The sequence below is a fragment of the Pan troglodytes genome, chromosome 4 (genome assembly GCF_028858775.2).
Source record: "Pan troglodytes isolate AG18354 chromosome 4, NHGRI_mPanTro3-v2.0_pri, whole genome shotgun sequence".
NCBI classification, from domain to species: domain Eukaryota; kingdom Metazoa; phylum Chordata; class Mammalia; order Primates; family Hominidae; genus Pan; species Pan troglodytes.
The window spans coordinates 129,446,559-129,459,592 of record NC_072402.2 but is presented as its reverse complement, the minus strand read 5'-3'; the positions used below and the strand labels follow the sequence as shown (position 1 = coordinate 129,459,592).

The 13,034-nt window shown below is 36.2% G+C and overlaps 1 protein-coding gene across 7 annotated transcripts in view; it reads left to right on the top strand.

Moving 5' to 3' along the window:
• The window catches only part of FNIP1 (folliculin interacting protein 1), a 149,147-nt gene that overhangs the window by 103,769 nt on the left and 32,344 nt on the right, over window positions 1-13,034 (top strand). The gene's annotated exons all lie outside the window — the stretch shown is intronic.

The window sequence follows — 13,034 nt, the reverse complement described above, 5'->3', positions numbered from 1 at the left end:
TAATTTTACATTTCAGTTGTTCATTGCTGGTCTGTAGGAAAGCAGTTGACTTCTGTATATTTACATTGTATTCTGCAACCTCATTATAATCATTTATTAGTTCCAACAGTTGTTTTTTTCTTTCGATTGATTCTTTGAAACTTTTTATATAGAAAATCGTCTTCTACAAATAAAGACTGTTTTATTTCCTTTCCACATGTATACTTTTTCTGTCTTCCTTCTTTCCTTCCTTCCCTCTTTTTTGTATCTTTGTGTCTTTCTTACAGCCCTAGCTATAACTTCCAGTATGATATTGAATGAGAGTTGTGAGAGGACACATCTTGACCTTGCTCCCAGTCATAGGAAAAAAAACATCCAGTCTCTCACCATAAGTATGATGTTAGCTGTAGGTTTCTTGTAGATATTCTTTCAAGTTGAGGTAGTTCCCCTTTATTCTTTGTTTGCCAGGAGTAGATAATTATTGATTAAATTTTTTAAGTAGACGTAGGCTATTCAAGTTAATCTGTTTCTCCTTATGTGAGTTTTGGCAGTGTGTGTTTTTCAAAAAATTGATGCATTTCATCTAAATTTGTGGGCATAGACTTGTTCATATAATTCCTTAATTATCCTTTTAACGTTCATAGTATCTATAGTGATACCCCTCTTTTGTTTCTGTTATTTAGAATTTGTGTCTTTTTGTGTTTTTCTTGGTTTCCTGATAAAGGCTTAACAATTTTACTGATCTTTTCAGAGAACCAGCGTTTGGCTTTGTTGATATTCTCTATTTTCTGTTCAATTACAATAATTTCTGCTCTAGATTTTACTATTCCTTATCTCTTGAATGCTTTAGTTTTATGTTGCTGTTTGTCTAGTTTCCTAAGATTAAAGCTTAGATCGTTGATTTTAGATCTTCTTTTCTAATATATGTATTCAATACTATTAATTTCCCTTTAAGCACTCCTTTTGCTGCATTCACAAGTATTGATAAGTTGAATTCACATTTAGTTCAAAATATTTTAAAATTTCTTTCAAGATGTCTTCTTTGACCTATGTGTTATTTAGATGCATGTTTTCAATCTCCAAGTATTTGGGGATTTTCCAGTTATCTTTTTCTTACTGATTTCTAGTTTGTGATTTGAGAACATACATTGTATGATTTCTATTATTTTAAATTTGCTAAGGTGTGTCTTATGGCCTAGAATGTGGTCCATTTTGGCAAATGTTCCCTGTCAGCATGGGAAGATTGTGTATTCTCCTGTTTTTGGATGAGGTATTGTGTAAATGTTAATTAGATTCAGTTGACTGATGGTACTGTTCAGCTCTATTATATCCTTACTAATTTTCCGCCTGATGGATACATCATTTACTGATAGAGGAGTGTTGAAGTTTCTAAGGAAAATAATGGATTTATTTCTTCTTGCAGCTCTGTTTTTGCCTCACATACTTTGATGCTTTTTTGTTAACTGCAAATTCATTAAGGATAATTATGTCTTCTTGGAAAATTAGCTCCTTATCATTATGAAGTGCCCCTCTTTATCTCTGATAATTTTCACTGTTCTGACCTCTGCTTTGTCTGAAGTTAACACGGCTATTAGTCCATTTTCGTACTGCTATAAAGAACTGCCCAAGACTGGGTAATTTATAATGGGAAGAGGTTTAGTTGACTCACAGTTCAGCATGGCTGTGGAGGCCTCAGGAAACTCGTAATTATGGCGGAGTGTGAAGAGGAAGCAAGGCACCTTCTTCACAAGGCAGCAGGAAGGAAGAGTGCCGAGCGAAGGGGAAAGAAGAGCTCCTTATAAAACCATCAGATCTGATGAGAACTCAGTCACTATCACAAGAACAGCATAGGGGAAACCGCCTCCGTGATTCAAATACCTCCACATGGTCTTGATCCCTTGACATGTGGGGATTATGGGGATTATGGGCTTACAATTCAAGATGAGATTTGGGTAGGGACACAAAGCCTAACCTTATCGGTTATTCCAGCTTTCTTTTGATTAGTGTTAATGTAGTATATCTTTTTCTATACCTTAACTTTTATTTTATTTTATTTTATTTTATTTTATTTTATTTTATTTTATTTTATTTTTGAGATGGAGTCTCGCTCTGTCACCCAGGCTGGAGTGCAGTGGCGTGATCTTGGCTCACTGCAAGCTCCGCCTCCTGGGTTCACACCATTCTCCTGCCTCAGCCTCCTGAGTAGCTGGGACTCCAGGCACCCGCCACCATGCCCGGCTAATTTTTTTTTGTATTTTTAGTAGAGATGGGGTTTCACCGTGTTAGCCAGGATGGTCTCGATCTCCTGACCTCGTGATCCACCCTCCTCGGCCTCCCAAAGTGCTAGGATTACAGGCGTGAGCCACTGCACCCGGCTTCTATACCTTAACTTTTAATCTATCTCTGACTTTATATTTAAAATGGGTTTCTTGTAGACAACATAAAGTTGGTTCTCTGCCTTTTAACTGGTGTATTAAGACCACTCACATTTGAAGTGATAATTGATATAGTTGGATTAATATCTATCATATTTGTAACAGTTTTCTATTTATTTCACTTTATGTTTTTATCCTCCTCTTTTTATGTCTTCTCTGGTTTTAAGCAGTTAAACGCTTCCATTTTTCTCTCCTCTTTTAGCATGTCATTTATATTTCTTAAAAACTTCACTTTTTAGTGTTTGTCCTATAGTTGGCAATACACATTTACAACTTTCAAATAACCATGTACTGCTTCACAGGGAGTGCACAGACTTCATAACAAAATATTCCAATTTCTCCCTCACATCACATCCCTTATAACATTGCTGTCATTCAATTTAATTTTCCATTAGCTATGATCATTCAATATATTGTCATTTTTATTACCCTAAACAATTATTTTTCTATTAGGTCAATTTAGAATAAGGAAAATGAAAGACTTTATTTTACATTTATTACTTTTCGGATACTCTTTTTATGTAGATTTGCATTTCTAACCTGTTTTCTTTTCTCTGAAAAATATCTTTCAACATATATTAAATGTCATTTTTTTCTGCCATCAAATCTGTCAGTTTTGGTCTGAGGAAGTCTTTCTCTTTTCCTTTTGAATTATTTTGCTGGATACAGAATTCTAGGTTATTGTTTTTCTTTCAATGTTTTAACCATTTTTCTCCAGTCTCTTTTTTTTTTGCATAGTTTCTAACAAGAACTCTAATGCAGTTCTTACTCTTCTATAGGTAAGGTTGTTTTTGTCCTTCTTACTTCCATTAAGATTTTGTCTTTGGTTTTCTGCAGTTTCAGTATGATATATATAGGAGTAGATTTGTTGGTATTTATCCTGCTTGGTGTTCTGTGAGCCTCCTGCGTCTATGGTTTGTTGTCTGTTACTAATTTTTTTTTAATTCGAAGCTATTATTCATATATTTTACTTCTCCATTTTGTATTTATTACATGTATACTTTTGTAATTGTACCACAGCTCCTGGATATTATTTTTTATCCTTTATTCTCTTGGCTTTTCAGTTTCGGAATTTTTATTGACATACCTTCAAGTTCATTGATTCTTTCCTTGGTCATGTCCAGTCTGCTGATGTGCCCATCAAAAGCATTCTTCATTCCTGCTCCTTTTTTTTTTTTAATTGCTAGCATTTCGTTTTGATTTTTTAAATGACTTTCCATCTCTCTGTTGCATTATTTGGTCTTGCATGTTGTCTATTTTAAACATCAGAGCAATAATAATCATATATATTATATAAAATAAACATATTTATCATAATTTTCAATTCCCATTCTGATAATTCTAAAATCTTTGCCAAATTTGAGTTTGATTCTGATGCTTTCTTTGTTCAGACTAGTTTTTGTTGCTTTCTAATTTTTCATTGATAGCTATATATGATGTATTAGGATATAGGAACTGACTTTAATAAGATTTTAGTATGAAGTTTTATATTAACCTAGCTAGGAGCCTTAGATGTGTTTAATGTTTGCTGTAATGTTAGTTGTAGGTGCCAGAAGCCTCACTTTCCCATAGTTTCCTTTTTTTTAAATTTTAAACTCCTCTTTCTTTGGTTTTCCCCAAGAACTACTTCTTTGAATAGATTCTGTGTCCTGCAGCTCTTTTAGTTGTAATCTGCATTTGTTACACTGGAGCTATGTTGATATGGAAGTAAGGTGTTGGAGAGAGGAAGGGGAAATGTTCTGTAATCTTAAAATTAAATCTGATTTTTTTTTTTTTTAGTCTGAATTTCTGGGATGTGACCTTTGGAAGTATTTCTTAGCCATCCCCTCTCCCTGCCTCCTATTTTTCTTTCCAGAGGCCAGCGAGGAAGGCTGCTTCTCTCTCAAGTCAGATAAGGCTCTGGTAAAATAGTTTTATTTGGAGAGCAGACCTTTGTTTTGGAGAATGTTCTAGGAATATTTCAAAACTGTTACTTTGTCACTACCTCTGTCCGAACCATAGCCAAATGTTTCTCTGATTTTCACCATGAAAATATGATAGTATCCCATGAAAGTGGGGAGGTCTCCCTAAGACTAGGTCCCTAGGAGTTTTTGTCACTGAGAGGAATTCACACTCATTCTTCAGCAGTTAGTCAATTACTATTTAAGTGTTCCTGCTGGTTATTGGCTCCAAAGGCTTCTGCTTCAGGTAACTTGATCTCAGTTGTCATTCTCTGTATTTACCCATTTTTTCAGTTTTCAGAGTGATGGTTTTCCCTCTGTCCGCAGTTTGGTGACGTAACTAAGAAAAGTCATTGATTTTTCAGTTCCTTCAGTTTTTCCCTTGTTCTGAGAACAAGAATAATGACTTCCAAGCTCTTTGCAGGTCAAAGCTGAAATTGGAAGTTCACATATTTTTAAATCAATATTTTAATGTAAGAATACATTGAACTGAAGTAAGATTTAAAACTTTGTTGAGCTTTGGGAGGCCGAGGCGGGCGGATCACGAGGTCAGGAGATCGAGACCATCCTGGCTAACACGGTGAAACCCCGTCTCTACTAAAAATACAAAAAATTAGCCGGGCGTGGTAGCGGGCGCCTGTAGTCCCAGCTACTCGGGAGGCTGAGGCAGGAGAATGGCGTGAACCCGGGAGGCGGAGCTTGCAGTGAGCCGAGATCGCGCCACTGCACTCTCCAGCCTGGGCGACAGAGCGAGACTCCGTCTCAAAAAAAAAAAAAAAAAACTTTGTTGAGTTAAAAACTGAAATTGGGCCAGGTATAGTAGCTCATGCCTGTAATCCCAGCACTTTGTGAGGCCAAGGTAGGTGGATCATTTGAGTCCAGGAGTTCAAGACCAGCCTGGGCAACATGGTGAAACTCTGTCTCTACAAACAATACAAAAATTAGCCAGGATTGGTGGTGCATGCCTGTAATCCTAGCTACTGGGGAGGCTGAGGCAGGAGGATCAGTTGAACCTGGGATTCAGAGGTTGCAGTGAGCCGAGATTGTGCCATTGCACTCTAGCTTGCATGACAGAGCAAGACCTTGTCTCAAAGGAAAAAAAAAAAAAAAGCCAAACAAACCACAACCTAAATTGATCTAGACTTTTCTTTGGAATTTAAATTACATCATAAACCTATGCTTTTTTTTTTTTTTTTTTTTTTTGAGAAAGAAAAAAAAAACCATTCAGATACTGCTGTCACTAGAGAAGTATAATGAAAACTGTTTCCCAAACTCTTAGAGTTTGTTTAGTAGGTATGGGGCTAGCATCTACATTTCACAAACTCTTTTGGTAATAACTAGCTTAAACTTTATTCAGGGGCCAAGCTTGGTGGCGCATGCCTGTAATCGCAGCACTTTGGGAGGCCACGGTGAGAGGATTGCTTAGAGTTTTGAGACCAGCCTGGGCAAAAAAAGCAAGACCCTGTGTCTGTTGATAGCACAACAGGGTGACTATAGTCAATAATAATTTAGTTGTACATTTTAAAGTAACTGAAAGAGTATGATTGGATTGTTGGTAACAAAGGATATATTCTTAAGATGGTGGATACCCCATTTATCCTGATATGATTATTATACATTGTACCCCATAATTTATATTACACTTACAGTGTACCCACAAAATTTAAAATAAATAAAAGACCTCATCTCTAAAGTAAAAATTTTCGAAGTAGCCAGGCTCAAGTGGCGTGCACCTGTAGTCCCAGCTACTTAGGAGGCTGAAGCTTGGCAGGATTGGTTGAGCCTAGGTAGTCAAGGTTGCAGTGAGTTATGATTGTGCCACTGCACTTCAGCCTGGGTGACAAAGTGAGACCACATCTCTTTAAAAAAAGGACAAAACTCTTTTCAAGGAGAAAAATTACCAAATTGTGTCTTTCTTCTGCACTACTGTAATGGAACTATAAGCCTTGTCTTACACAATTGCTGTTCAACTCTTAGCAGGGATGTCAGAGTCAGCATTTGAGAGCAGTTTTGTATTGAAATAAAGAGCAATTTCTGATTCTTCAGAGTGATTATATATGCAAACGAAGGTGTCTGTGTGTTTTATTGAAATCGGGACATTTTGAACCTAATATCCTGATAAGCTAAAATACTATCAATTGGGTAAAATTGGTTATTTATTATCCCTAATGATTTATGACAGCTTTACTCTGTATACATTCCCTTGTAGCCCAGTGCATGTGCCACCAGTGCCTGTGCTCTTTACATAGCTGAAAGATTGAACTTAACCACAATTCAAACACACACACACACAACTAGAGTGGTTTCTCTACCTATAAAATAGGCCTCTTATGAATATAAGTAGTATTTGAGAACTATGAAAAGTTATAGCCTTGTATTTTCTAAATTTAATCTACAGTTGGAATTTTTTTTTTTTTAACTGGAGTGAGGCAGGATTGCTTGAAAGCTTACTCAAAGATTCTTAAGGAGCCAGGTGCAGTGGCTCACGCCTGTAATCCCAGCACTTTGATAGGCTGAGGAGGGTGGAACATCTGAGGTCAGGAGTTTGAGATCACCTTGGCCAGCATGGTGAAACCCGTCTCTACTAAAAATACAAAAATTAGCTGGATAGTGGCGGCTGCCTGTAGCCCCAGCTACTGAGGAGGCTGAGGCAGGAGAATTGCTTGAACCTGGGAGCCTCGGAGGCGGAGGTTGCAGTGAGCTGAGATTGTGCCACTACACTCCAGCCTGGGCAACAGAGCAAGACTCCATCTCAAAAAAAAAAAAAAAAAAAAAGATTCTTAAGGGTTTTGCTTCCCCTGAAGTAGATATTATGCCAGTAATATAAAAGAAATGTGCAATGAATAATCAGGTGTTTCATTTGTAATTTTTTATTTTTTGTGGTTTAAATTGTTTTTGTTTTTGAGAGAGGGTTTCAAAACACTCCTAGGCAGGAGTGCAGTGGCAGAGGATAGCTCACTGGAACCTTGGTATTTTAAAATATTTTTTAAATATGTTGTATAATGGGGTTACTATGTTGTCCAGGCTAATCTTGAACTCTTGTCCTCAAGGGATCCTCTTGCCTCAACCACCCACAGTACTGGGATTACAGGCATGAGCCACCGTGCCTTGTCTGGTTTAAGTTGTTTTAGTTTACTTTGTTTACACCAGAATTATTATTAATACATTTTATTGAAATCCAGACATTTTATTTTATTTATTGAAATCAAGACATTTAAAATTTTGTGGGTACATTATATGTTTTCAATAGTTCTTTTTGCTTATTTGCTTGAAAGAATCCTTCAGGATTCTTTCTGAGTATCACATATTGCATTAGTATAAGGCAGTGAATCTTTGCCCTTGAACTTGCAGTTAATTATACTATTGGATTGACAAATTCTTTTCTGCAGTCACAAGCTTTGTGGCAAAGGCCAAAAGTTTCTGCTTGGGCTCTGAGGAAACACTGTCATTATAGATCCAGCTGAAGTCACCAGAACAGTAAATATTGTCATAAGACTCCTTCCAAACAGGATACTGATCTTGCTCTTAGATTTTAAAAGACTTTTTTATTTTTCAAAATTTTAATTAAATACTTGTGAGTCAATTGCTATGGTATTATATAGTACAAATGGCCTAGACTTAGAATTTCAAGATTGCCTGGAATTTACAGCATGCGAGTTATAAAATCTGTAAAAGTATATGTCACTATTATGTGCCTTTCCATTTGTATTGTTTGATTATTTTGCTTCAGTTGCTGTGCAAATATGAAAGGGATATTAAATATTCTTACAATATTTTATAATTTTCAATAAGAGGTCTACCTATATAAGTACTTTCACATATACAATTGATATTCACCATTTGTGGATTTTGTATTTTAGAATTCACCCACTTGCTAACATTTATTTGTAACCCCAAAATATAATTGCAGTGCTTTTGCAGTAATTTGTTTACATGTGCAAAGCAATGAAAAATGTGAGTTGCCTGACGCATATGTTCCTAGTTTAGATCAAGCAAGGTCTAATGCTTTGCCTTCTTGTTTTAATTCTCATACTGTTAACAAATATACTTTTTTGACATTTATTTAGTGCCAATTTTTTTGCATTTTTGTGCTTTTTGTTAGTGACTTTGCTGTTAAAAATGGCTTCCAAATGTAGTGCTGAAATGCTGTCTAATATTCAGTGTAAGAAGATTGTGATGTACCTTACAGAAAAAATACATGTGTTAGATAAGCTTCCTTCAGACATTATTTATGGTGCTGTCAGCCATGAGTTTAATATTAATGAATCAACAGCATCAAATAAGATATCCTTAAACAGAGAGGCACATCAAGGTTATGTATTGAGGGTTTGATGAAAATGTGACCAGAGGCTCATAGGAACCTGTTTATTTTCCTTAGGGGCAGTGGTTCAGTGTTGCTAATTCAGTGCTTGAGTGGGCTTTATAGAAAATAACTACCTCAAATAATGAGAATAGACTCTGCAGTCAGCCCTTTATATTTGTGGGTTCCACATCTGCAAATCAGCCAACCTCGGATCAAAATATTTGAAAAAGAAAAACCAATAAAAATTAACTGCAATTAAAAAAATACACATTAAAAAACCAATGCGGTATAACAATTATTAACATAGTATTTACACTGCATTTGGTATTATAAGTACTCTAGAGATGGTATTTTTTTTTTTTTTTTTTTTTTTTGAGACGGAGTCTTGCTCTGTCACCCAGGCTGGAGTGCAGTGGCGCAGTCTCGGCTCACTGCAAGCTCTGCCTCCCGGGTTCACACCATTCTCCTGCCTCAGCCTTCCGAGTAGCTGGGACTGCAGGCGCCCCCCACCACGCCTGGCTAATTTTTTTTTTTGTATTTTTAGTAGCGACAGGGTTTCTCCGTGTTAGCCAGGATGGTCTCAATCTCCTGACCTCGTGATCTGCCTGCCTCGGCCTCCCAAAGTGAGGTGGTTTTAAGTATACAGGAGGATGTGCATGGGTTACATGCAAATAGTATGCCATTTCATAAGGGATTTGAGCATCCACAGATTTTGGTAACCATGGGAATTCTGGAACCAATCCCCTGAAGACACCAAGAGATAAATGTACTTCTTAAATTAAGGGATTATTTAAAATTAACAATGACATAATCTTTAAATGATTATTTGAGATCAAGTGATTAGTAAATTTTGGGCAGTTGAGAAGAGGAAGGAAATTATTTACATGTGTACAGAAAACATGAAAGCTAGAGAAGCAGGAAGCATGTTTAGTTAACATTGCTGCCTAACAAAGACGAAGTCTTTAGATTTTTATATAGACCCTAGGCATATCAAAGAAAACTAAATCATGCCTACAGTTTCCTCCCAACCAAAAGAGTCTTTCATTGTCCGGGCACTGGGAAAAATAAGGGGACAGACTGGGAAAAATAAGGGGACAGATTACTGAAAGTATTTGCTTTTCTTACCATTGAATGATAGGGCACAATTATTAGTGGAGAAGAAAGAAATGATTTCTAGAATAAACCATTACTTCTAGATTTTTTTTTTTTTTTTGAGACGGAGTCTTGCTCTACCGCCCAGGCTGAAATGAAGTGGTGCAATCTCAGCTCACTGTGACCCCTGCCTCCCAGGTTCAAGTGATTCTTGTGCCTCAGCCTCCCAAGTAGCTGGAATTACAGGCACTCACCACCACACCCAGCTAATTTTTGTATTTTTAGTAGACGGGGTTTTGCCATGTTGGCCAGGCTGGTCTTGAACTCTCAACCTCAGGTGATCCGCCCACCTAGACCTCCCAAAGTGCTGGGATTATAGATGTGAGCCACCGCACCTGGCCATTACTTCTGGATTGTTAATGACAACAACATAGAGTTGTATATAGTGAGAAGCACTGTTGCGTAATTAATTTCTTTGCCTTCTTTATACTTGATAACACTCTGAGGCCATAGCATATATAATACTTTTAAACAAATATAATATTAAATACTAAAGCAAAGGCTCTCATTGGACCACTAATACCAGTGTTTGTGATCTGGCTCTGTGCAATGACACATGGACTTATAGTAGACGGTAATATGCTGAAGAAACTCATGAAAAAGTCTTAAATGATCAGCATATTTATTTATTTATTTATTTATACATTGTTTCTTTTAATCAAAAAGTATATGCACATGATTAAGAAACAAAAATTTCTGAAAGGTCCAATAATTAAAAATAAATGAATCCTATCCTACTCACCCCATTCTTCCCAGACACATTCTCTTTTTAACTATTATTTCTTGTTATTTACTTCCATATTATTAAAAAGTATACGAAATGTTGCTATTTCCTCATTTATCAGTTTTAGATCATATTTATTTTCTGCCATGATATATGGGTTTATGCCTGTTTCTTGGTCCTTTATGGTCTCAGTATTGTTATAGCACCATCATGTTCTTCGGCTCCGGTAATTTTTCTGCTTTCTTTTACAATTTATTCTGTTTTGTCTCTGGAATCCTTTTTTTTTTTTTTTTTTAGAAATTGGCACTCCTGGATTGTTCTGTGTTCCTTTTTTTTCATATTTTCCTTCTCTTTTTGTGAATGTTTTGTTTTTCTATCCCTTCTATGCTTTTTTTCATTTCAACAAATCTTTGATGCTTTCTTATTTTTGGATAATCCTTTTCTTTGAAAATTAGATTCTCTACCATATTCTTTAATTTTAATGTACATTAGAGTTTTGTTTAAAAGTTTTCTTCCATTGTTTGCATTATTTCTGTTTTCCTCTGGAGTCATTTTATATGGGTGAGTATGTGTGTGTGTTTCTGTTCTTGTCTTTTTCTCTGCTTGGAGGCTTTCTCTAAATATCAGTGTTTTTGGTTGCGCTCTGTAGTTGAGAATGAGGTAACAAACTGTAGGTTAGGAATTCTGTGCATAATCAGGCTTTTGACTGGAGACCTTCACTTCAGGGCAGTGTTTTTCAACCTTTTTTTATTATCATTACCTAAAGAAGCATATTTAGATATTTTTCCCCTAATCTCTGCTCCTTCCATACCACCGCCCCCCACAATCCCATGAAGATTTAACACTACAAGATATACTCTATATCTGATTATATACTCTGAAAGATACAAATGCCAGGAAGAGTTTGGAAAAGGTCATTCCTCTGGGCCATTCAACTGCTATATCTGCTCTCTCCTATCTGTAGTCATTTTCTGGGGAAGTGGAGAGGAGGTAGGGAGCTGCCAACCATTTATGGACTTTAAATTAGTCTCCCAATTTTCAGTACTGTATCGTAACTCCTGTCATGACTTTCCCCAAAATTTGTGAGTCTTGAGCCTCTTCTTGCTTTAGTGGGGCAAATTAGCTCCCCTTTGTATATGTCTCCCTCTGTGATACTATGACCTTATAACTTTCTCTACTCTGCTACTTCAATCACAATTCCACCGTATGTTTGTATTCCAGAATTTCATGAAATCTCTAATTTTAATTTTCAGTAATAGTTCCTTGGCAATTTTTAAAAAATTAATTAATTTATTTTTTAAATAATAGAGACAGGGTCTCACTGTGTTCCCCAGGCTGGTTTTGAACTCTGGGCTTAAGCAGTCCTCCTGCCCCAGTCTCCCAAAGAGCTGGGATTACAGGTGTGAGCCACCACACCCAGCTGGTTCTTCTCTAATTCTATTTGTTGCACTAGTTTATCTGTTTTCAAATCTTTAGGTGGTGTTCATTTGGGGCCTCAGAAACTGAAGAGAGGATAAACATTTGTCTTCAATTTTCCATCGTATCTGGACACCTGTAATAAGCTTTAAAAACAAACATTTTCATATATGCCTAGTTTGTATTCTAGTCATATTTGCTCTATAAAATAACTTTTTGTTTATTTTAAAATTCTTAGCAATGATTATATGTTCTACAGAGAGCTCATTAAAGTGACCTGTTCTTATTGTTTCTATCCATTGTAATACATCATGTTTATATTGTTTCAAATTCAACAAAATTTGTAGAGGCAAGATAATTCTTCTCTTTTTTGGCTCCTAGGTGTTAGACAGTGATACTGAGGTTGGTATTAGAATTTATGGAAATCTCAGAGAACTTTCTAGAGCAGTATTGCACAATAAAATCTCAGCCGTCAGCCACATGTGGCTATTTAACTTAATTAAGATAAATTCCCTTCCTTAGTCATACTGGTCACATGTCATGTGTTCAGTAACCACATACGGCTAGTGGCTACCATTTCAGACAGTGCAGGTTTCCATCATTGCCAGGTTCTATTAGACAGCATTGTTTTAAAAAGTAGAAAGTAGGACACCATTCTGTAGTTCTGCAGGATTGACTAGTTTCTTAAGCCTCAGGCTTTGCAGGAGTTGCTTAGTCTAGTAAATGTATAGGGCTTTGTTAAATAGATAATGATGTAAAAAGAAAATAATTAACATCTTGAAAGTATGCTTTGAAGCCTTCAGGAGAAAGTACAAGTCACAGGACTAGCTATTGTCTAAATTAGTCCAAGAGACAGCTAAGAAAGCACTGTGCTAATTGTGTGATAATCTTTTTTTGTGTTGATTCAAGGAAACACTGTAGAAGGTTGAGAGAGTCATAAAATGTAGCATGTATGTATACTGTTCTCACTGTCCTTAAGAATGTTACTAGAGTCTTAGCATAGGCAACAAAATGATGCAGATAAACTGTTGTTTTGAGTGGGTAGATGGATAAGCTGTTACCTCATTTAGAATATTTTCTTTTTG